The following is a 24,809-nucleotide window of genomic DNA, read 5'->3' as shown; positions in this document are numbered from 1 at the left end:
TGTCACCCGGCCATCCTCCTCCCTCCTACTGGCTTTCTTCTTTCCCTCAACCCCCCCTTCAGCTTTCTTGTCACTTATAAAATTTATTTCCAAATTGTTTGTGGATTGCTGCCTGTTTTTTCTGCTCCCTCAAAAGGGGTGCCTGTACTCAGGTGAGGTCAGACAAAATGCATCACTCCATTGGTATATCTGAGATTTTTCCATTTTCCCTTATTTTGCATGAGTTCACGAGCAGGCCCAGGTCCCCTGCCCATGCAAGCCCCCTTAGACTCCTGGTAGTCTCCTCAGGGGAGTCCATGTGTCCCATTTCACCACTTTTTAACTTTTCATAGTTTCTAATTCTCCAACTCTTCCTACTTTGTCTATTCTAAAAGTATAGAGAGGGAAAAGAGAGATGGAGAGACAGAGAGGGAGATGAGATGGGACACACAGACAGAAGATGGAACCAGAAGAAGATGGGGTGGACCCACACGCTCTGGAGAAGCCTCGGGTAACCAGGGACTTCATAGATGGGCCATAAGCAGTGTAGGACATTTGCCCCACTTAGGCGTGCAGCCTGCATTTCTGTCGATTGAATTTTGTGTTCTTTGTGTGGACATTTTGGGGTTGGAGATTTACCATTATAAATCTGGCTGGTATATTACAAGTCTCTGGTGTTATCATTTTGTGGGGTTAAGGGGATCTGAGCTAGTGTTAGCTGGCTTTCTGCAGGCTAGCCACAGGGGGTGGGTGGCCTGGGAAGTGTGAGCGGTTTGGCAGCAGCTGGTGGGGAAACCACGGGGGCAGGCGAGACCACTGTTGCTGGACACTCCCCCCCTTATCCTTGCCCCCTCCTCCCTCTTACAGTTCTACTTCTACACTCATGTCCCATTTACATTTATAAAGTCTGGGCTCTGTATATGCGGGAAGACATGCAATGACCGCCTTTCCGTATCAGCTTTTTTGCTTAACATGATGATCTCCAGCTCCATCCACCAACCTGCCGATGTTATCCTTTCTTTCCTTGTGACTGAGTAAAATTCCCTTCTTTTTATCATTTATTTTTATTTAATTTATGCAATTTTGTCTGTGGTATGTGCGCACGAGTACGGGGTTAATCCAGGGGTCAAACCTTGGAGCTGGGGTTGTAGGCCTTGTGAGCTGCGCCCTGTGGGTGTTGGGAACCAAACCTGGATCCTGTGGAACAGCAGTGCATCCTCGTATCTGTGGAGTCATCTCTCCAGTCCTCAAATTCCATTTTCGTTATGTCTTCATCTGTTGATGGGCATCAAGGTAGACTCCCTACTGTGGCTGTTGTGAGCGTGCAGCAGTAAACAGGGCATGCTGGTGCGTCTGTGGAATGTTGACTTTGAGCCTTCCTGCACAGGCCAGCAGAACAGCACACAGTAGCTCTGCTTTTCGGTTCTGAAGGAGCAGCTAGCTGATGCCCATAGTGGCCACACCAGCTTGCTCTCCAAACATCAGAGTTCCTCTTTGCCGTGTCGCCGCCAGCGTCTGTGGACACTTGCTTTACTCAATGGTGAGATAATGAGTGAGATGGAATCGTAAATGAGTTTTGATCTTAATTTCCTTCTAGTTGCAGGTTGTTGATCATTTACTCAAGTATCTATTGGTCATGTCTATCTCTATTCTGATAGACACGCTACAGAAAGAGCTGTTGATGAGCAAGTGAGCTCCCTGAAGATGGCCCACCATCTTGCTGGACCCCAGTGGGTGCACTCAGAAAAGGCATGGCCCCAGAGACTTTGTCCCAGGATTGCTTCCTGCTACTGATGTGCATCTCAGGTTTGTCATTGCCACACTCCTTGTTCATCTGGCTTGGTGTGAGTGGACACCGGGAGACCCTCACTTCCTACAGCCTGGTGTGATTACCTCCTGGGTAACAGCCCACTCTGTTGGGCAACTTTCCTGAAAATCAACACGAAGATGAGAAAGCTCTTGAGATAACGCCGTTTGGATGAATTCATGATTTTCTGGAATTCCTAGTTTGACTTAAGGAGTTTTGGGGAGTTATGGTAGTTGACATAAAGTTTAAAGTCAGAATCAAGAATAGAATGTGTCCCTTTCTCATAGAACGGTGAGAGACGTTTGAGTTAGAGCAAGGAGAACAGTGATCGTTCATGCGTTACAAGCATGTAATTGTAGTAGCAAGAAAATAAAGAAAGCACTCACTCTAGGTTGGGCCCAAGTTCCTTGATCTTGTGATCTAGGGATATTGGTGTATACCAGGAAATAAGAAGGTTGTAAATTCGGCATAAACAGTTCTGTATAAAAATAGAGAACAGTCTAGCCAATCGAGACTTCAAAAATAAGACGTAAGACAAATGACCAGTTCCTTAGTAAAGACAGATTGTCCTTAGCCAAGCATGGGGAGAAACTTGTTCTATAGACTTGGCCTACTTAAACTTTATTAATCTATGGAGAGAGAATTACTGCTTTGGAGTTACAATGAGCTTGTGGAAAGATGAGATTTGTTTAGTTAGATAAAAGTTTCAAAAAAGGAATACATAAGAATCCTGTTGTAATTTCCTTTTGTGTAATGATTTTAATCTGTTTTCAAAGAATGTTTTTGTGGTGATTGTTTTTAGAAAATGTCTAACTTGTGACTATGAAGTATTTTTCTTCCTAAATGGAAAAGCTTTGTCTAAGGGGTATGTATACACAGGATTAAGAGGAAAAAAACAAAACACTGGAGCCTGCTTTTGCTTCAACCACTCTTTTTCTGTGACTCCCGTAAGCTGCTATCAGCATGGACCCTAATCGTGGATGCCACACCTGCAGCCTGACTCAGTTTACCCTATGGTGTCATAGCTGGCCTTTCATTTTGCCTGTTCACTGGTTGGATGATTGTGGCATTTGGTATTTAACTTTTGTAGCTCTTTATATATTCTATGTAGTAATCCCCTGTAATTTTCACTATGCTTGAGGTTGTCTCTTCTCTCTGGTGGTTTTCTTTGCTTTGCAGAAGTGTCTCAATTATACACAGTCCCACACATTGACTCCTGCTGTACACCCTACACTGAGGGAGGACTTTTAAAAAGGCCTGGTCAGATCCTACCTAGAGTTTTATGCTTTATATTCAGGTCTTTGACCCATTTTCTTTCCTTCTTTCTCTCTTTCTTTTTTTAAAGATTTATTTATCTAATGTATATGAGTAAATTATAGCTGTCTTCAGACACACCAGAAGAGGATATTAGCTCCCATTACAGATGGTTGTAAACTCAGTCCACTGGAAGAGGAGCCAGTGCTCTTAACCTCTGAGCCATCTCTCCAGTCTTTGACCCATTTTCAAACTGTTTTTGTGTAAGGTAATCACAAGGAATCTTGTGTGACCGGGCAGTTATTTTGGATTTCATGGGCATTACAGGACGCAGAGCAGCATCTCTCGTTTGAGCCCCTACAGGCCAGAAGCATCTCCCAAGTGGTGAGAGCTAAAATAGCCCCTTAATTGTAGGCTCTTTGTTGAGAAGCCACGGATGCTCCGAGGCCTACAAGGCCCCTCTCACGGCAAGTGCAGCCCTGACTGTCTTTCCCCAGGCAGGACCTTGCTCTTAGTCCTGACGCAACAGCACTCCCAGCTTTGCAGATCTGGGGCAGGAGACTCTCCAAGGAAGAGAAAACAAGGGCAAGTGCCAATACAAGCTCTTATAGCAAAGAGGGAAACAAGGAAAGGAAGGAAGGCATTGAAGGACAGGCATTGTGTTTCACAGTCTATGAAACATGAGGAAGAAGCAAGCAAGCTCCCATCCAGCTCCACCCTCTCTTGAGGCCCAGGCAGGTCTGGAGTTTATGGCCCCTTGCTTCTGTGGACTGGGATGATGATACCTGAGCTGTGGTGTTATGTGACCAGAGACAGGCTCTAGGATGGGGATGGGGGTGGGAGATTCCAACTCTGAAAGACTCTGGAGGCTTGGGGAGAAGGTAGCTCCATGGGGCTTGGGGGCTGTCTTAAGGATCAAAGCCCCACTGGGTAGGAAATGTTCTCACTGCCTTGAGAGGTGAGAAAGTTGTGGGTCCTAGAGGTGTAGCAGCATCCTGTCTGAAATCACATAGGCGATGGGACAGCCTGGGACCCAGCTTGGCAGACCCACTGCTCCAGAAACAGGGAACTTTGGGGAAGCTCAGAATGCAATTCAGATAGGGATCGTTGCTGTACCTGAGAAAAGTGGTGGGTGGATCTAGGAAATCTCAGGAGAGGAAAAGAAGCAAGAGGGGAGGAGGAAGGACAGCAGCCTCCTAGTTTGAACCCTCAGGGCCATCAGTGTCCCCTGCTCCCCACCCCTTTCTGCCCACTGCCTGCCAGGCACTGAGGGGCCCACACATAAGCAAGTCTTTCATCACTGCAGGGGGGAGGCTGGCACAGCTTCTAAGTGATTCAGAGACATTGGAGCTGGGAGGCTGCATCTTCACGTTGGGGACAGGAGCCGAACCGCAGATGCTGGGGACCCAGGGCTGCCTCCCTGCACCTGTCGTGACCCACAGCACACTGTACAACTGTGAGCTTAGTGACAAGTAGCTTGAGTGCAAAGTATGTTGTGTACTCTCCAATGGCACCCTCTCGTTTCACCCTCCTGGTCATACCTTTGGCCTGTGGGTAAGAAACAAGGCACCAGGGCAGGCCCTGGGTGTGCCATTCAAGGCCACAGGTGCTATTGGAACGCAGGACAGAAGGCCACTGTGTCCAGGCAGCTGTCTGTTTTGTTTTCTTCCCTTCCCTCTGCCTCCCTCTCCTCTCTCTTTCTTCCCTGACTGATTTGTCCCACAGATGTACCTGCGGGCATATTTGTGCTGGGACTTAGGACCCAGTAAAGTATTTGTTTGGCACCATCTATGCGGCACATTCTATGTTATGCCCTGGACGTGCAGTAGGACATTTAAAATGTTTTATTTTACTTTACATGCATATGCCTGGATAGATGCACATGCACATGTGCTCTCAGGAGAGAGCTCTGGATCCTCTGGCACCGGTTATAGGATGGTATGAGGCACTGTGTGGTACCAGAAACTGAACCCAAGGCCTCCAGAAGAGCAGCCAGGGGTCTTAACCACTGAACCATCTCTCCAGCCCCTTAGTAAGACATTTAGTAGGTACCAACTGTGTGCCAGGGTCCGTATTAGTCCCCAGAAGTCCAAAGCTACATTCATTACTTATCACCTGGGTGCCAGGTTCTACACAGTGAGCTCTATCTGACTTTGGGGGCTCAGCAGAGCAAAGTTCTATTAGGCATTAGCTGTATACCACGCTTGCCACAGTTAGGGAGGCAACCTTGCTTCCATCCCTGTGGTTTTCACCCCAGGCCCTTGCCCAGAACCACCAAGTGAAATGAGCTGCATTCAGTGCCTTCTGAGCAGAGCACCATGATTATTTGAACCCAGCCTGCCTCAGAGGGCCAAGTGATGGGTGGGCCCTGCGATCCCCTTCTCAAAGCCCCTGCCAGCTCCTTTCCGGAGGGGTGGGGTGAGGGCAGCCAGTCCTGACAAAGGCTTTCTTTGCAAGCAGAACAGGCTGCCCTTGAGGTTGCCTAGTGGCCAGAGCACAAAAGGAAGCTCAGTCAAGCAGGGACAGCTCTCACCCTTCCCTTCTGGCCTTTTACAGAATGATTGTGCTAAGGGAGATGCGAAAATTTTCCACACCACAGTGCAAGGGCAAGCGAAACCAAACCCGGAAAGCAAGCTAAGTCAGAGCCACCTGCGGCCAACCATATTAGCTCCAGGGTTTTGTTTTTGTTTTGTTTCTGGTTTTTTGGTCTCAGTCTGGCTCCTGTGTGTGTCCGCTGATGAGAATCACATTCTTTACAACTTCTGTGTGTTCCAAACTTTTCACAAGGGGTGGGGAAAAAGTGTTACTCACATCCCATTGCTCGCAGCTTAATGCCTTCCTGTGTACATTAGAGACACTCCCAGCACAAAGTGTCAAATTTGATGCTTCTGCCAAGATGCTGGCAGGTTTCCCAGGAAGGAAAAAAAACAAAAAAACAAAAAGAACAAAAAAACAAACACATGCGGGGAGGCAGGAAGTGGTTCCCTTGCACCAGCAGAAAATGGCAACTACCACCTAATTATAAATTTGAACTATGGGCAAAAGGCCCCCTGGGAAACCAACTGTGCAGACTTCAGGACCTGAGCTCAGGTCTCACTGTTGCCCCTAGCTGGAGCAATAACTCCGCCCAGGCTGTTTCTCATCTATAACATGGGAATGGCAGTCAGGTGTCCACCACAGTGAACAAGTGAGCTGCTTCACATGGTTTGGAAGAGGATGCTTGCTGTGTTCACACCCTTCAAATGCAAGCAGTGGGGAAGAAAGAAAGGAGTGTGCACTTTGTGGCCAGGGAGCCTGGATGCTTGCAAGCGAATCTCATTTGCAACTCAGCATTACAAGGCCAGGCCTCTAGGAACCTCCACTTAACAGGTAAAGCACCACTGGTAAATGACTGAACTAGGCCCCGGCCCAGGTTTGACTCTTTGACTTCTACCCACCACGAGATAGGAAACTTTGGCAGGAGACGCCCAGAAGTGACACCAAGCCTCTAGCGAGGCTCCTTCCTGTGCCTCAGCAGGAACCTGACATTTCATAGCCGCAAGCTGGCCCTGTGACTGGCCTTGTCTAAGGAGGTTGGGGGTGGACCAGCCTGTTTAGGGGGAGAGGGTCCACTGCAAGGCCAGGAAACCTGAGAGGGCCTAGGGCTACCGGAAGAAGGAGCCCACCGGCCTCTGTGAGTTCTGGCCTCTTGATGCTTAGAATAGAAAAGAGCTGATGGAGGCCGGAGAGGTGGCTCAGTGATTAAGAGCACTGGCTGCTCTTCCGGAGGACCTGAGTTCAATTCCCAGCTTACGACCATCTGTAATGGGATCTGACGCCCTTTTCTGGTGTGCATGAAGACAGTATACTCATATACATAAAATAAATAAATCTTAAAGAAAAAGGCTTATGGACAGACTCATCCTAGCACATTAGGAGAAAAAGAAACCACTGTTCTGGTGGTGAGGGAAGAATTTCTAAGCGTGGCAGAGAAGGCAGTTTTCCCTAATGGGCTACAGGGGGTAAGAGATGGGCGTACTGGGGGGCTTAGATGAGTCTTCTCCATCCACCTACCCCATTTGGGCATGGCCCTGTCCCGAAATACCAGAGAACAGAAGTCACAAGATCATCTATTTAACCCAGACATGTTCATTCAAATGCCAACATGGCTTCTCTTACAGATGCCCACAGATATCCAAAATTAGCAAATACAGGCCAGAGATCAAGCTCTTCAGCAGAAGGCTGGTGCCTCTGACACTCTGACCATGTCACTAACTGCTTACATCTGAAGCCCAAAGCATCCTTAAGTCACATCCTCCCATGCACCCAGTTATCTACTAGTTTATTCATCCATCTTTCCATGTGTCTATCCACCCAAAAATCCATCTGTCCCTCCACTTATCCATCCATCCATCCATCCATCCATCCATCTGTACATCCATATATCCATCTGTCTACCCATCCATCCTTCCACATGTCTACCTACCCAAGAATCCATCTGACCATCCATCCATCCACCCATCCATTCATTCATCCATCCATCCATCCATCTATTTACCCATTCATCTATCTATGTTCCATCTATATATCCTTCCAGACATCCCACAAGTGATATCTGAGGGTCTTGGTATGCCAAGCACTATTTCTAAGAGCCAAAGATGTAGAGCAGACAAGCATCCATCAAACAATTGACGATATCCTTCTTAGTTCTCCGAATCTATTCACCTGCAGTTCTATTTTCCTCTACTTCCAAAACATACCTTGAATAACCATCATCCTAACTCCTGTCCAGCCCAGAGCCAGGAGCTACTCTCTCTCTCTCTTCCTGCCTGCTGCTTCCTTAGATTCCTTTTGATTTCTCCCTGCTTTGGAAGCCAAAGAAGACTCTGAACCCAAATCAAATCGCTTGCTTGTTCTGTCAATTCTTTGAAAGCTTGCTATGAGCTCAGGGTGCTTGGCTTCCAGTCCCTGACTGATATGCTTTTACCCACAGTTTCACAAAGCCCTACTCATTCTTTAAACATCAACAGACATAGATCCCACCTGCCCTTTTCCTGACCTCAGCCTAAGTCAGGTTCCTTTCATATCAAATGTCATTTTGCTCACAGTTTAATGAAGCCTGGCACATGGTTCGTAGAACTCTCCTGTAGTTCCTCATCTCACAGCACTATGAGCACCAGGAAGGCAGAGATAACATCTGCCTTACCTTACCTTGTGCCCCCAAAGCAGACACTCCATAAACACTAATCTTACAAACAAATATCCCGACAAGGGCAGCAGTTGTCAAGTGCAGAGTTCCAGAATCGTCTATCCACCATTCTCCAGAGCTGACCAGCTCACGGCCATGGGGGCTGGATCTCAGCTTTGCCCTGTTCTCTGTGTCACCTTGAGCACGTTGTTCAGTGGCCTTAGGGGATGTCTGTTTACCCACCCTCGCTGTGCAGTTGGAAGGGATCCAGGCCCTGTAGGTGGTCTGCGCATGTAGGACCTGGCTTTGCCTTACTAATTAACAGTAGCCGTTCAGATTCCTATGACTGGTGCAGCTGTCCTCCTCCTTACTCTACAGAGTCTTCTCTGCCACACCTGAGGACTGAGCCAGGCTCACCTCCACATTCTCATCTGACAGATAAAGAACCTGAGGTTTCTGTCCCTAAATGATCCTGAACAGAAGAGCTGAGACCCCTGCCTATGCTGTCAGCTGCTGACACCCTCCCCCCACCCAAACTGCACTTCGTAGGCCAAGAGCAAGTGAAACTTCTCTGACTTCACGAAGTTCACAGATGGGAGCTCGACCAGAGCGGCTGTCCAATCCTCAGACCCGAGGAGCGTCCCAGTTCAGACAGTGGGTGTCTCAGGGAGGAGGGATCTTACCTTCTTCAGGATTGCAGGCTGTACCGCCCTAGGTTCTCAGGGACTTCAGAGGCAGAAGGCAGTGGCTGTGAGAAGGGAGACCCCCTGGGATTTCCTGTTCTTTGCAGCAGAGGACAGTAGAGGCCCTGCCTCCTTGCCTGCTGCTGAGAAAGGTTCCACACAGGTCAAACTCCAAACTCCAGCCTCAGCTGCAGCAGCAGTTTAAAGGAAGCCTGGATGATCTCTCAGAACCCTTGAACTCTGAGCAGGCCCCGTGAGGAAAGGGGCCTGCCCTGCCCTCATTGGGCCTTGGCCAGTGCCCTTACCTGGCAGGGGGCCCATGGCTTGGAGAGGCAGGGGAGACTGGAGCTTGGGTCCTGGGCTGCCTCGCTCACTCGCTCTCCCGCCTCCCCTCCACTCTGGGAGCAGGCAGCCTTAGGACAGCTGGAGGAGCAGGGAGAGAGGGGGGTGCAGGAGATAAAAGGGACATGCCCAGGACTTTTCCAGCCCCAACAGTGACAGCAGCAGCAACTGTGCTTCGTCTCTCAGACCAAGGCAGGCAGACACACAGCATCCAGACTCAGGAAACCAAGCCATGGACAGAGCTCACATAGCACACCGGCAGGAGAAGAGCTATGAGGCTTCCAGCTGCTCAGGGCTGCTGGAATTTAATTAATTCTAGCATTTGCAGGCTGCTATGCTGAAGTCACTGTCTGTCAGGAGGTTTCCAGAGATGTTTCACCGGGAGAACCTATCCTGAATGTGGGTAGCAGCATCCCATGGAATGGGTTAAAACGAAAACAGAAGCGCAGGACTGTGCTAGCCCAAGCACCTGAATTTGGATCCCCAGCACCCTTACAAAGAACTGGGCATTGTGTGTACGTCTGTAACCCTAGCACTAGGTGGGTGGGGCCAGGAGATGCCATGGCTCATGACCAGCCCATCTACCAATCAATACACTTCAGTTTCTGTGACTGTCTCAAAAAGTAAGCTAGCAGAGGGGGTAGAGGCACAAGCCTTAATCCCAGCACTCTAGAGGCAGAGAGGCAGAGGCAGAGGCAGAGGCAGAGGCAGAGGCAGAGGCAGAGGCAGAGGCAGAGGCAGAGGCAGAGGCAGAGGCAGAGGCAGAGGCAGAGGCAGAGGCAGAGGCAGAGGCAGAGGCAGAGGCAGAGGCAGAGGCAGAGGCAGAGGCAGGCAGAGCTCTGTGAATTTGAAACCAGCCTGGTCTACATATGTCTTCCAGCATATCCAGGGCTAACAGTAAGATTCTATCTTGAAAATAAAAACATGGGCTGGAGAGATGGCTCAGCAATTAAGAGCACTGACTGCTCTTCCAGAGGTCCTGAACTCAAATCCCAGCAACCCCATGGTGGCTCACTGAAGATAGCAACAGTGTAAATACATACATACATAAATAAATCTTCATCACCACCACCACCATCATCATCATGTAGTAAATGACAAAGGAAGACTCCTGACTTCAACCCCTGGGCTCTGCATATGTAAATGAGTGAGTATTCACGTGTGTGCTCGCTCTCGAGCACTCGCGCGCGCACGCGCGCGCACACACACACACACACACACACACACACACACACAGTGAGCTGAGCACTTCCATCCCTCCCTGCCTTGGCGCCTCATGCTACTGCTGCTTTCTGTACCTGCCTTGTCACCACAGACTAATTTGCTTTGTCAGGTACGTTTGTACCAGCAACCCCCAAATAGCTTGAGACTCTGCTCGGAGTTCCCCACCTTTCTAGAATAATGAAAGAGCTAACCACAGACTCTGCACTGGTCCCAAGGTCAGAGCCTGCTGGAGAGCCAGCAGCAGATCATGAGGATGACGATGATAACGAGGATGAAGATGAAGATGATGACGATGATACTGGGGGTCAGGACCATGTGGTCTGTGGCTGGAGGACTCAGCATCAGTGACAGAAGTAGGTTGTTGTGGATGACACATTGCAGCCCCAATCCAGTCCTAATTTCTTTGGACACCATCTTGGGGGGACCTGGAGCAGGTTCCAGGAGTTTTCAGAGGAAGCCTGTGTATCTCGCAAAACAGGACAAGTGGAATTGCCACCAACTGCAGAACAGGCACCCCTGACGGAGGGACAGCCATGACCCAGCCCCAATGGCATCACAACATAGGAACCTTTTGAGTTCTACAGAGCTCGTGATGGTCATATTCTCTAAGCACCTGAGAAGGGGTGTGAGTGGGGTGGGCAGTGATGGAGTGTGTGTGTGTGTTTGTGAGAGTGTGTGTGTGAGAGTGTGTGTGAGTGTGTGTGAGTGTGTGTGAGAGTGTGAGTGTGTGTGAGAGTGAGTGTGTGAGTGTGTGTGAGTGTGTGTGAGAGTGTGAGTGTGTGTGAGAGTGAGTGTGTGAGTGTGTGTGAGAGTGTGTGTGAGTGTGTGTGAGTGTGTGTGTGAGAGTGTGAGTGTGTGTGAGTGTGTGTGTGAGTGTGTGTGAGTGTGTGTGAGTGTGTGTGAGCATGTGTGAGTGTGTACGAGTGTGTGTGTGAGTGTGTGAGTGTGTGTGTGTGTGTGTGTGTGTGTGTGTGCATACCTTTACCTCTATCTCCCACCTTCTCTTCAGGATGTGTCCTTCCCTGATGGTCCCCTCATATCCATAGGTCTATATATATTTTTTTTTTGGTTCTTTTTTTTTGGAGCTGGGGACCAAACCCAGGGCCTTGCGCTTCCTAGGCAAGCGCTCTACCACTGAGCTAAATCCCCAACCCCTATATTTTTTTTAACTCTAATTCTGTGCATGAGAGAAAACATGTGCTATTTGTCTTTCTGAGTCTGGCTTATTTGGTTCTGACAATTAGTGGGGGAGGGGGGAGGTCACCCCTAATGTACTTTTCTAACTGCTGACCTAGCTAACTCCCCAGGCGTATGCCACAAATACTTGTTGTTTCTCCTGGCCATGTGCTCCCCTCACGGAGGCTTCCTTCTCTCTCCTCCTCAGTCTTCTTCCTCCCCTTTCCTTCCAGCCAGCCCCAACCAGGTAACTCAAAACCCTCCTACCTCTAATCCCTCCAGTAATTGGCTGTGGCCATTTTTATTTAACCAATAGTTTTAAATTAAGGACAAGGTTTGCACAACAAAAGCTGGTAATGTGAGAATTCACCTGTGAGATCAAACCTCAATACCTTTCAAACATAGCAGCATAGCAGGTGTCTGTAAGCATGATAATAGTTAAAAAATGGAACACAGGAAGATCGAGCCTGCAGACAGTTGAGCCGAGGCTCTCAAGCTCTCCCTGATTGGCCATAAGCTGCCAGTAGCATCGAGAATTCCAAGCCTCATTCTTTCTCTTTAAGTAGCTTCCTAGAGGGGACACCACACTCTTCCCCTCTGATCTTTTAACCCAGACTTATGCTGCTGGAATTTTTAGATCCCTGGTATCTCCATGTGTTTGTTGCTGTTGTTGCTGCTACAGCTGATTCTCAGAGCCTGGAAAACATTTAAAGCATAAAGGTTGATTGACTGTGTTCATGGTTCTGGAGGTTGGGGTTCCAAGGTCCTCACAGACTAAGGCTGCCTTCACCTAAAGCAACTGCAGGTGAGTACAAAGGTTCAGAGCAAATATCTGAAGTGTCTAAGCACTGATTTTCTCATCTGAAGTGGTACCGTTATCAAGTAGGTACTGTATCAAGACAGTTCATCAAACAGATGCCTATAACATTCGTCCCAGCCCAGGGGTCATTTACCTTGTCTTCTCTTTGGCTCAGAAGTGTTCTGTGAAGTTCTCCAGGGGCAGACAGGCAGGGGCAGTCATGAGAATCCAGCAGTCTGCTATGAAGCCATGACTTAAAGAATGGGTAGTCCTCTGTTGTACACTTCTATAATTGAACTCTAGGGGATGCTGAGGCCAGCTGTTCAAAGCCAGCCTGGGGCCCATAATGACAGAAAAGAAAGAAACAAGAAGGACTGCAAACACTAAGGACAGTGAACTGATTTGAATAGGGAAGTGGGGGGCTGGAGAGATGGCTCAGTGGTTAAGAGCACTGACTGCTCTTCCAGAGGGTCCTGAGTTCAATACCTAGCAACCACATGGTGGCTCACAACCATCTGTAATGAGAGCATTTGCCCTCTTCTGGGGTATGAGCACATATTCAGGCAGAACATGTATGCATAATAAATAAATAAATCTTTAAAAAAATAGGGAAGTGGAACTGATTTAAATAAAGGGGTGTTGTTATCTTAGGATCTATAAGCATTTAAAATGGTCTCCTAAGTGTCTAATAACTCTGGAAATAGTCTGCCTAAGTTACTGCATGTAAGGGTAGCTCAGAACCAGAACATTTGACTAAAAAACTTTCTGGAGTCTTTCAAAGTGAGGTATGCCCCCAGCAGAGAGGTCTGAGAAGCATGGCGCCCTTGCAGCTAGCCCTTATCTGCGCCTGTCTTGTGAACTCTCTGAAACACATCCTGCCTAAGCCCAGAGCCACAGGGTGTGTGTGAAAAGGTGGCAGGGCTCAGTCAGTGAATGCTTGCCCTGTGAGTACCAGAAAGAACCCAAGTTGAATCCCCAGCACCCATATAAAAGCAGTCTCTGCCTATAATCCCAGTGCTGGAGGGTGGGACAGAGACAAATTGGCAAGCTTCAGGTTTGGTGAGAGACCCTGTCTCAAAGTAAGGTGGTGGAAAGGAATCTAGGAGAACATCTGACACGGACCTCAGGGCTTCACATGCTTGCGCGCGCTGTAATGCAAGACACTGTAATGCAGGTGTCTGTATCTCAATAAACAAGAAAGGGAGTTGCATAGGAGACTGTCAGAGCGCACGACCTCTTTAACTTAATCTCTAAGTCCTTCAACCTCGGGGGTTGAGGTTAAAGCTCAATGTTGGCAGCAGCTGCGGTCTGAAGTGGAATGTGACCGTGCTGGACGTTGATCGGAGTGGAACAGCATCCGTGGAAGGCAAGTGCTGCGCTTTGTACCTGATTCTGTGGGAAACTTTATCCTCAGGGTCAGAGGTTAATGGCATTTGGAGGTGAGACCTGGGGAAAAGTGATTCGGATGGAGGGTGTCATTTCTGGATCTTGAGTGCATGAATTATAAAAGCACCCCTCCCCCTCTATTGCTCCCTTCCTCCATAAGTTTTGTTTTCATGGGAATGATCTAGAAACAAAAGTTACAACTAAGGAAGTGGTGGGGGAAACTGTGTGTGACAATGCATGGGGAAACTGACCTAACATAAGGACACTCCCATTCAATAACCTATGAGCGGTGGACCTGAGGCTGGGCTGTCACAGGCAACTGTTGTGTGTTGTGTTGAAGGGTTGAATGGATGAGTTAAGGGTTCGACAGAGAATTCCTTCTTCCCAACCTCTAACTCCCAAAGCTGCACAGAGATGCTGGGCTGGACCAGTGGGAGGATCGTAGAGAGTACGAAAGAGGTCTTACGGCTCTGCCCACGACTTTGGGCCAACCACAAGATGGCTTTGCCTTTTGAGTGTGTGCCACTCCCACCATGAGGTACTCTGGGCTTCCTTAAGAACCTTGAGTTCCTGGGGGCTGGGGAGATGGCTCAGTGGTTAAGAGCACTGGTTGCTCTTCCAGAGGTCCTGAGTTCAATTCCCAGCAACCACATGGTGGCTCACAACCATCTGTAATGGGATCTGATGCCCTCTTCTGGTGTGTCTGAAGACAGCGACATACATAAAAAACATCTAAAAACAAGAATCTTAAGAGTTTCATCCAGAAGGTCTTTACTAGATGTAGTCCTTCCACCTTGGAATCGCAGCCTCTGGAACCATGAGGAGGAAGAGCTTTATGCTTTATACATCACCCAGGCCCTCAGATTCAGTTACAGCAACAGAAAACAAACTAAGGTATCAGCAGGCCAAAACTTGCGCCATCACAAGTCTGGGGCTCAGGGTGTTTTTGATAAATGGCATGGGGGTTGACCTGCAAGGCCTATGTCCCTGGGGTCTGTGGTCAGTGTGCAATTAAACCTTGGGGATAGTAAAACCAGCTGCTGTGAATGCATGGCTGCTATACTGACTAGTTCTGTGTGTCAACTGAAACAAGCTGGAGTTATTACAGAGAAAGGAGTCTCCCTTAAGGAAATGCCTCTATGAGCTCCAGCTGTAAGGCATTTTCTCAGTTAGTGATCAAGGGTGGGAGGGCCCATTGTGGGTGGTGCCATCCCTAGGCTGGCAGTCTTGAGTTCTATAAGAAATCAAGCTGAGCAGGCCAGGGAAAGCAAGCTCTAAGTAACATCCCTCCATGGCCTCTGCATCAGCTCCTGCTTCCTGACCTGCTTGAGTTCCACTCTTGACTTCCTTTGGTGATGAACAGCAATGTGGAAGTGTAAGCTGAATAAACCCTTTCCTCCCAACTTGCTGCTTGGTCATGATGTTTTGTGCAGGGATAGAAACCCTGGCTAAGACAGATGCTTAAACCCATCAATTAAGTCAGAGCCTAGAAATGTCATCCTCCTTTAGTGGCTAGACCTAGAGCTGGGGACCAGGCCTTCAACACACAAACCACTTCACATCTACACAGGAAGAGCCTCATTTTACTACAGCATGGGACTTGGCCCTAACATATCTGCCCAAAGCTCACAGAAGGAATGGCCTATGGTGAGAGTACAGGGCACATTTTTAAATGAAGGTTCTGCCCTCTTGCTCTAGAAGGACAGGGTGACTCCATCCTTGGCCTAGGATGGATGGACACAGTATCCTGGGATGTTACTGTCCATCCACTTTGCATCTGGCCCCTGTGATTCAGCTGTGTGACCTGAATAAGTTGTTTCACCTCCTCAAACTTGATGTACATCTGCAAGAAAGCTGAGGGCTCCAGAGAATGCAAGCCAATTGCAGAGCCTTGCTCTGAGAGAAACAAAGATGCTTCTGCTTGTTAAGTGACTTTCATGACCGTTTCCAGGATTACCGGTGTTGCTGGCTCATAACTAGGTTCCTCACCTGGACTTCTCAGGTCCATTCACTGACAGTTCAAAACACCTAGATCCAGGCCTATCAGCACATCCCTTAGGAGGCTGCGTTACAGTTGAGAAGGCAGATATGGGACCCTTGATCATGCTTGGGGAAGCATCACTTGCCTTTGTGGTGCCCATTGACACCATAGTCACACACAGTCTGTGCCTTCTCTCCCCTTGGCTGGAAGAAGCAGGTAGCTGCAAATGCTCATATGTCATAAGTTATACCATGACCCTCTACTGCTGGTTTTGTGCGTTTGATTTGAGACACAGTCTCATTAAGCTGCCCGGCTAGAACTTAAAATGTTGCCTAAGCTGGCTTTGAATGTATCGTCCTCCTGGCTTTAGCTTCCTGATGAGAAGTGTCCATTATCATCCCAGGGCTACAGTGCTCACCATTATAACAGCCTTCATCCCATAACAAGCAGGGAGAAGCCTGTGCTCTCAGGGGCTCTCCCCTTGCTGACAGCAGAAGGCAGGATTAGCCTGGCTTCCTTATTACCTCCCCAGGTTCTGTGTCCTCGGGCTTTAGTCCTCTGTGGCCGCTGCTTCCCCAAGTTCTAACAAACGACTGCTTCCTGACAATGCTAAGCAGCAGGGTCACCAGTCCTCAGCTAACACTGCTAGGACCCCTTCATAGAGGTGCCCTTCCCCCTGAATCATTACTGGAGTCCTTTGCTATGTGATAACCACTCCCTTGCTGGAATGTGTCTCAAAGGACCTCCTGCTGTCTGCAGGGGGAACTCACAGGGCCAAGGAGGTTACTTTCTCCCAGGCTCCCTCCATCTCATCAATTGTACACAAAAGTGTACAATTCTGCTTTTGAGCAATATAAAACGTTAATACGTTTCTAAGAGAAAACAGTCTCTGGGTCTAGCAGCTTGCTCTTTCAAAAGAAAAGGTTTTAGAAGAAACAAGCGAAACATTGTTTTGCCCACAGACAATGGGCAATCGCATCAGGGTCCTAGGTGTCCTTGTTATTAGCACAGGAGAGCAAGCTCCTCAGTTCAAACTGATTGGAAGCAAAAAGGTTGGCTCACATGATCCAAACCCAAAGCTCAGGGTCTGACCTACTCAGTGTTGATTCTCAGGGCTTCGTCTTGTCTCTACTCTCTAGCGAATATTTTCTCATTAGGATCTTGAAAAACTCATCAGACATCCTCAAGAGTTCAAGGTCAAGAGGAAGCAAAGATTCCTTAACATATTTGACAAGCCTTACTTCCTTGGCCAGACTATCTTTGGTTCCCGTTTGGTCACATGCTCAACTATGCACCAATCACTGTGGAGGGACAGGATGAGTTTTCTGCACATCCACTTGTTCTGGGAGGAAACTGGTTTGGAGTGTCTGGAAATGGGAAGATGTGCGGGACAGACAAGTCAACAGACCCACTGCCTCTGGTTGCTGTCTTGGATAATAAGGATTTACTGGAAAAAGCAAGGTCTGGCGTGACTTTGACTTGATCCCTGTGTGTCTCCATGCGAACCCTAACGTCAGATATCTTGAATCCAATCTGAGGCAGGGAATGCGGTTTGCCCTTCGTAATCTACCTTGATCCTTTTCTAATTACACAACCCTGCCCTGAGACCAAATTGCACCTAGCAGCACCCCAGGGTGCTTTCTAAGACTCAGCACTGTCTTTGGAATGAATGTATGGCTCATGAATGCTATTTCCCCCTCCCCCAAATTAAAAAAATGACACCTAGTATCATCTTCATAGACATACTTAATCATCTGGTGGCCGAGCATTTCAGTTTCTGGGTGCACTATGATTTATTTGACTGGTCCCTTCTTGGAGCAAGTACTGTTGGCCTCCTTCTTAGGGCAGTGCCCTCTCCTCCAGTAACAGAGCTGGTAACAGTGCAGTCACATAAGTCATAGCTTCACTGTGCAAGCTCTGCCCAGTGGAAAGCACTCACCCTTGGTGTGGAGCCTGGGGAATCAAGGCTGTACAGCACCACGGTGACTCCCTCTCCCCTGGTTGTGACAGGAGAGTGACAGTATACTACTTTGGTCCCAGTAGATGAAGTGAACCCTTGAGGATGGAGGAGCCTCATATTTCCAAGGAGAGGGAGTAAGGCATCCCTGGACCACTTACAGTGGCAATCAGAGACAGAGTGCAGCAGTACAGTTCTCTGTGGTTGAAGACTTCAGTGCTAACCTAAGCTCGTGGTCCTCTGGCCTACAGTAGCAGCACCCACACAAGTCAAGCTCTATATTTGAATGAAATCCCCTAGTGCCGTGGTTCTCAACCTCCCCAATGCTGCAACCCTTTCATACAGTTCCTCATGCTGTGGTGACCCCCAACCATAAAATTATTTTTGTTGCTACTTCATAACCATAATTTTGCTACTGTCTGCTATAAACCATGTTTTTGGATAAACCTGTTTTCCAATGGTCTCAAACGACCCCTGGAAAGGGTTGTTTGACACCCCCACTCCCACCCCGACAAAGGGGTTGTGACCCACAGGTTGAGAATGGCCACCCTAGATGAGTCCATGGACATTTAAGGTTTGGGAAGAGATCCGTCCAGATGCTCATGATGGGTGGTCACATCAGCAGTGAGGAGATGCTTTACTTCCCTAGGCTAACGTCTGTCAGCAAGATCAGAGACGTGAGGCTGCTGTGCCCGCCAGGGAGGAGATTTATAAGAGAATGGTCAGTGATGTATCTGGGTGCTATAAGTTTGGGATTTTAAATTTTAAGTAGAATTATGTGGGAAACTCAGCTGAGCCCGCTCCTAATTGAGGTTGCCAGTTTGTTTTTTTGTTTTTTTTTTGTTTTTTGTTTTTTGTTTTTTTCAGAAGACTGTCTCTGGGCGCCCCCCTGTGGCTGCCTTCTCCACTTACATACAAGGCGGGTACCCGAGCAGCCTCACACCACGAGCCACCCACATTCATGAACACAAGCATACACACACATCAAGCAGTTAATACTTTTTTTTAAAGGTAAAGCAATAAAAATAAAAAACAAGAGCAGCAAGATGTCTCAGTGAAGGCTCCTGCCAAGCCTGCTGACCTGAGTTTGATCCTTCACACCTATGTAGGAAAGGATTTCCTCAAGCTGTCCCAGCTCACACAGACACCATCAACCAATCAATTAATAAATATAAGCATAAAACAAATAAAGATGAGTAAACTAAATAGGCTAATTAATTAAAGGGCCAAATGAAATAACAAACAAATGGTGTTATGGGAGCTGACAACCACACACACTGAAAATACAAGTCTGGAGGATTCATGTACCTACAACACCATCACCACAAAATAGCAGCCATTGTCCCTTCTGGTGTCCCAAGTGCTGTCACCCTCCCCCAGCCTCGCCCACAGACAACCCCAGGTTATGTCTGGAGTCTCTAGAGATGTGTCTGCGGTCCATCACGTGCTCTATACTTTGGCACTTGCTTGCTTCACTTGGTACTGATTTTGGCACTTGTTTCTGTTCCTTGGATCAGCAGTCGGACACACAACAGTATGTCACTCACATCAGCTCCTCTGCTAGCGGACGTTTGAACTGGCTTCTCTGTGGTCCAAGTGCCATGGAAAATAGTGGACATTCTTATGCTGACACATCCTTTCTCTAGGCAATGACTGGGGAGGGAAGCAGCTGGAACCTGTGGTCAGTACGTGTTTGCCTCAGAAATAGCGAAGCTGTCCCCAAGTGGTTGCGGCACTGTCCATCTGCCTAGTGGGGAACGAGTCGCACAAAAGGCTTTCTTGGCTGTTATGAAGCCACAAAGTTCCAGCTCTGTTGCTTCCCACCTCACCAGCCAGGTAGCTTCGGAACAGGCATTTTAGATTTCCCCAGGCCTTGGTTTGTGCAGCTTCTGGGTGGCTTGGTGGTCTGGGCTAGTCTATCGTAAACCCCACCAGACCTGCTATGTGTCTAAGTTACTTTCCTATTGCTGTGATAAGACACCATGACCAAGGCAACTTATAAAAGAGTTTATCTGGGCTCTCAGTTCCTGAGGATTATAGCTCATGACCAGCATGGCGGGGAGCATGGCAGCAGGCAGACAAGCACTGGAGCAGTAGCTGGGAACTAACATTGATCCGAAGGACAAAGCAGAGAGCTAACAAAATACTGCGGGCTTTGGAAACCTCAAAGCCTGCCCCAGCGACACGTCTCCTCCAAAAAGGCCACACCACCTACTCCTCCCAGAGTTCTACCAACTGGGGACCCAGTATTCAAATATATGAGCCTGTGGGGACATTCTCATTAACACACCACCACACCATGCCTAGCAGAAATCCCCTCAGAACAGCACATCTTCAAACTTTACCAACTGCAAGCTTCAGACAGTGGATGAGCCTCATCAATATCCTGCACTCTCCACCTTGCCTTGCCTTTGATCCCAAGTCTCTGGACTGGATGTAGAAAACTCAGGATTTTATACTTTTAGATGAAACGGAAGAGAAATTTGAACAAACTCCCTGGCTTCAGGTGCTCTTAGTTAACTTTGAAAATCACTAATTTGAGGCTAGGGATACACCCAGTTGATTGAATGTTTGCCCTGTAAGCTTGAAGCCCTCTGAATCAAAATGGGGAAACAGTGTGTGTGTGTGTGTGTGTGTGTGTGTGTGTGTGTGTGTGTGTGTGTGTGTGTGTGTGTGTATTCACCTGCCCATGTACACTGTGTAACATAGTCTTAGTCTCCTGCCAGTTTGTGTGTGTATGTGAATATGTGTATATATGCATGTGTGTGTTCATGTGCTTATGTGCACTGTGTGACATAGTCTTGGCCTTCTGCCAACTCTGTGTAGCTAGCATCTCTCATGTTAGCTATGACAATAACAGTTAACCCAGGTTACTTATCAGGGACTTGAAGATCACTCTTGTCAAGGCCACTGACTCTTGACTTGGGCCTTCTGATGGGTGACATTTAACTTCCCAGGGCTCAAAATTCTATTCTTGGGATATGCTGACACTGCTATTTCCTAAGCAGAAATCCTATGAAGTTCTGTGGTGGGTGCTGAACACAGAAGGCACAGAGCATCTCCAGGCAGCTTTGTCTGGTAACCTTGAGTTACCAGCATCTGTATCCTATCTACACACCAAGGGCTTGTTCTAGGGAGATGCATTAGAGACTGGGCGGGGGGGGGGGATCCTGCTTCCACACTTGGCCTCTTGGCCAACAAACACTTGCAAAACCTAATTCAGCTACTGGAATACTACATAGCAGGCAAAATTAGCCTGGCTCGAGTAGCATAGGGCATTGTTCTTCCTGCTCTATAGGAACACTGGTGGCACCTGGGGCAATGAAGTAAATACAGTCATGTTTCCACCTAAGATGTTTCAACCAGAGAACAGACTTTTCTATTTCATTTAATGATTAAAGAACTTTTATGTTGTGTGTCTAACATATGCAGGCATGCATGTTGGGCCATATTAGGTGTCTTCCCCCACAGGGTAGGATCTCTATTTCTTCTTTTTTATAATTTATTTTTTTAATTTTATATGTATTGATGTTTTGCCTGCATGCGTGTCTATGTGAGAGTGTCGGATCCCCTGGTACTGGAGTTACAGACAGGTGTGAGCTGCCATCTGGGTACTGGGAATCGAACCTGGATCCTCTAGAAGAGCAACCAGGGCAGTGCTCTTAACCGCTGGGCCATCTCTCCAGTCCTGAGGGTTTCTCACTGAATCTGGAATTTGATGTTTGCAGTCAGGCTGGTGGCCACTGAATTCAATGAGGCGCCTGTCTCCATGCCCTGTAGCGCTGATGTTAACAGTTGCACATGGCCATGCCTGACTTTGTTTATTCAAAGCTAGGGGTACGAACTCAGATCCTCATGCTTTCACTGCAAGCTCTGGTCCTCACTTTGCCATCTCCTCCTCCCTAGACAGAACTTTTTATAAGAAAAATAAAGCCTGTGAATAAGATTGCCTTAGTTAGGGTTTTACTGCTGTGAACAGACACCATGACCAAAGCAACTCTTATAAGGACAACATTTAACTGGGGCTGGCTTGCAGGTTCAGAGGTTCAGTCCATTATCATCAATGCAGGAGCGCGGCAGCGTTTAGACAGGCATGTGCAGGAAGAGCTGACTCCCATGTGGTTAGGAGGAGGATCTCATTGCCCACCTCCACAGTAACACACTTCCTCCAACAAGGCCACACCTCCTAATAGTACCAGTCCCTGGGCCAAGCATATTCAAACCACCACAAAGGTTGAGCCATGGTTCAGCAATAGTGGCATGGTTCAGTGCTAGAGAACGGCATGTTCCAGGCCCTGTGCACCATCCTCAGCACCTAAATAAATGACAATAAAACCTTTACATAGACTCCACCCCATCAATTTTATACTGCATGGGTTTAACACAAATTCACCAAAAAAGTCTTTGGTGCTCAAAGATTTAGAATGGTAGACAAGTTGTCTCATGACGTATCTACATCTGAGGAAGCAGAGACTTGGAGTGTCAATGAGGTGCCCATCACAATGTCACATACATCACAATGCTGTGCCTCCATTGCAATTGTGGGTACTGGGATGTGGGAGGAAGGATATACCCACACTTCTCTTAGAAACTTCACACAAAACACAGAAGCTCTGTCCTTGACAGTCCCAGAGGAGAAGACCCTGCAACGCCAGTACAGAGGACAGGATGGCTACAGCGCATTCTAGACTGTCGGAGGAGTGTTATTAGGACATGAAAAAGAAGGAGGTTCTGATCCACGTTACAACCTGGAAGAGCTTCAAAACCATACAGGCAGAACCGGCAACCTACATATTGGACAACTACAGCTATAGAAACATGCAGAACAGACAGGTGGAGTGAGCCATTCCTGACAGCACTCAGGAGGCAGAGGCAGGAAATCAAACCAGCCCAGGATACACCGTGACACCGTTGTCTGTTCAGTGTAGAGCACTGCATGCTCATGACCTCATGGAGGGTTCTACTCCAGCCCAAGACCCAGCCAACTGATGGTTGCGTAGAGTAAGGAAGGGCAGTCTGCAGAGGAAATGGGGGAGATCTAGCAAACACAGTGATGAGTCAGGTTTGAGCTTGTCCGCGGAGCCCCTGGACTCTGAGCACACTCACTGCTTTGTTTTCACACTGCTGACAATCTAACAGGAACCGGCACCACCGAGCACAGCCAGGCGCCTCTGACTGGTGAATGGATTACTGCATGGGAACTCTGTCATTGAAATAGTTAGGCTCTTTCTAATAAGTAAATGCTTTTAGAGTAAGGAGCCAGGCTTTGTCTGCTTGCTTGCTTGTTTTTGAGACAGGGTTTCTCTGTGTAGCCCTGAATGTCCTGGAGCTCACTCTGTAGACCAGGCTGACCTCAAACTCAACAGAACCTACCTGCCTCTGCCTCCCAAGTACTGGGGTTAAAGGCCTGAACCACCACTGCCAGACTGGGTTGTTTCTTCTTCTTCTCTTTCCTTCTCCTTCTCCTTCTCCTTCTCCTTCTCCTTCTCCTTCTCCTTCTCCTTCTCCTTCTCCTTCTCCTTCTCCTTCTCCTTCTCCTTCTTCTTCTTTCCCTTCCCCTTCTCCTCGTCCTCCTCCTCCTATTTTTTTGTAAGCTTATATTGTTTGATTTTTTTTGTTAATCTCTCTCTTTCTCTCTGTGGTGGGGGGGGAGAGGGAGAGGTGCGGAGCGGGTGCCTCAGTGTTTGATTTTGTGGAGCAGCTGCTGTGCTTATAGAAGTCGGCAAGTGTAAAATTTGCCGGTGGACTATGGGGTTGTCTGCAGATTCTGAAAAAGCTGATAGCATTCCTTCTCTGGCTAACTACTCCAGAAGTCCCCAGGGTGAGGGAGGTCACTCCTTTCTTCTGTCGAACCTCCGACTGATTTCCTGTGACTCCACCCACATTATGGAGCACAATCTTCAGTTTTAAATGTTCATCAGAGCCAGGCATAGCCTCATAGAAACATCCAGAATAATAGTAATCATATATTTGCGATACCATAGTTCAACCAACCTGACACACAAAATTAGCCTTGGAAGATTCTATCTTATTGATATCGAAATTCTTCTTCCCTGACAGGAAGTGTCTTGCTTCCACCTCCTTCCTGTGACTTCTGCCTTTCAGAACTCCCTTTTGGCTTTTCCCATCTGAGGCCTTCTACTCCTCTTGGGGTGTATTCTGAATGGTCTGGCTGCTTCTTTAAGGGTACACATGCGCATTGGTGCAGCTCCTGGCCCTGCCTCATTCCCCACCTCCTTCTCACAGTTCACTGACTTCCAACCTAACTTCCTTATACAACTCCGCCCCACAGAACTTCACAGAAGCAAGGCTTCCTGCCTTTGTGTGTTGTCATCCCTCAGCCTCCCAGCTCTTCTAGCCCACCCTTTCCCTGCTTGCCTGCTGCCTCAGTCTACTTGCTGTTGCTGTCACAAAATATCTGAAGCTGCATAACTTATAAAAAATAGAGGGTTATTTAGCTCACAGTTCTGGAGGCTGGGAATTCCAAGAACATGGTGTTGGCTTGTATTTGGCATCTAGCAAGGGTCTTCTTGCTATGTCTTAGCTCGGAGCTAGAGCAAGCTTTCTGGAGAGAGCTTACATTTATGACACAGCCACATTCCATACCCATTAACTTAACCCATTAGGCCACGGACGGGAAAGCCTCCAAGTACCATTATGCGAGTGAGATCAAGTTTCTAGCATGTGAATTGTAATGAATGGGAGGACAGAGCCAGGCCGCCCCAGCAAATGCTCATCACTTTATACCCAGTGCATTAAGCAGAGTCTCTACCTAGAGCAGTGATGCATTCCTGTAACCTCAGCAGCACCCAAGAAGCTGAAGCCAGAGGATCCTGTGCTTGAAGTTAGCCTGGGCTACACAGTAAGTGCCTGTCTCAAAAGTAAAAAAAGGGGGTTGGGCCATATCCCTTCTATCTCCTGTCTCCTCTCTCCTGGCTGTGGGGTCCTCTTTGGAATGTGTAGGTTACCTTGTGAGTAGAGCTTGCTGGCTGTAGCTCCTCCCAGTCTCTCACACAGGTAGCTGTGTTGGGGCCAGGAAAGTTGCCAGGCACCA

At 48.1% G+C, this 24,809-nt stretch overlaps 1 protein-coding gene across 4 annotated transcripts in view; it reads right to left on the bottom strand.

Moving 5' to 3' along the window:
• Positions 1–24,808, bottom strand: part of Slc5a11 (solute carrier family 5 member 11) — a 74,925-nt gene extending 50,117 nt beyond the window's left edge. The window contains exon 1 of one of the 4 annotated variants that reach the window (XM_087630806.1): positions 24,724–24,808. The gene's annotated coding sequence lies outside the window, so the exon portion shown is untranslated. Of the gene's footprint in view, positions 1–8,890; positions 9,763–24,723 lie in introns of those variants that run through there. The other 3 variants (XM_087630835.1, XM_087630789.1, XM_087630874.1) reach the window with 3 other exon arrangements.
• Position 24,809: the final 1 nt, after the last annotated feature.

The sequence above is a fragment of the Rattus norvegicus genome, chromosome 1 (assembly GCF_021556685.1).
Source record: "Rattus norvegicus strain SHRSP/BbbUtx chromosome 1, alternate assembly SHRSP_T2T, whole genome shotgun sequence".
In the NCBI taxonomy this organism is placed as follows: Eukaryota; Metazoa; Chordata; class Mammalia; order Rodentia; family Muridae; genus Rattus; species Rattus norvegicus.
The sequence above is the reverse complement of the archived record's forward strand: the minus strand, read 5'-3'. Positions and strand labels throughout refer to the sequence as shown.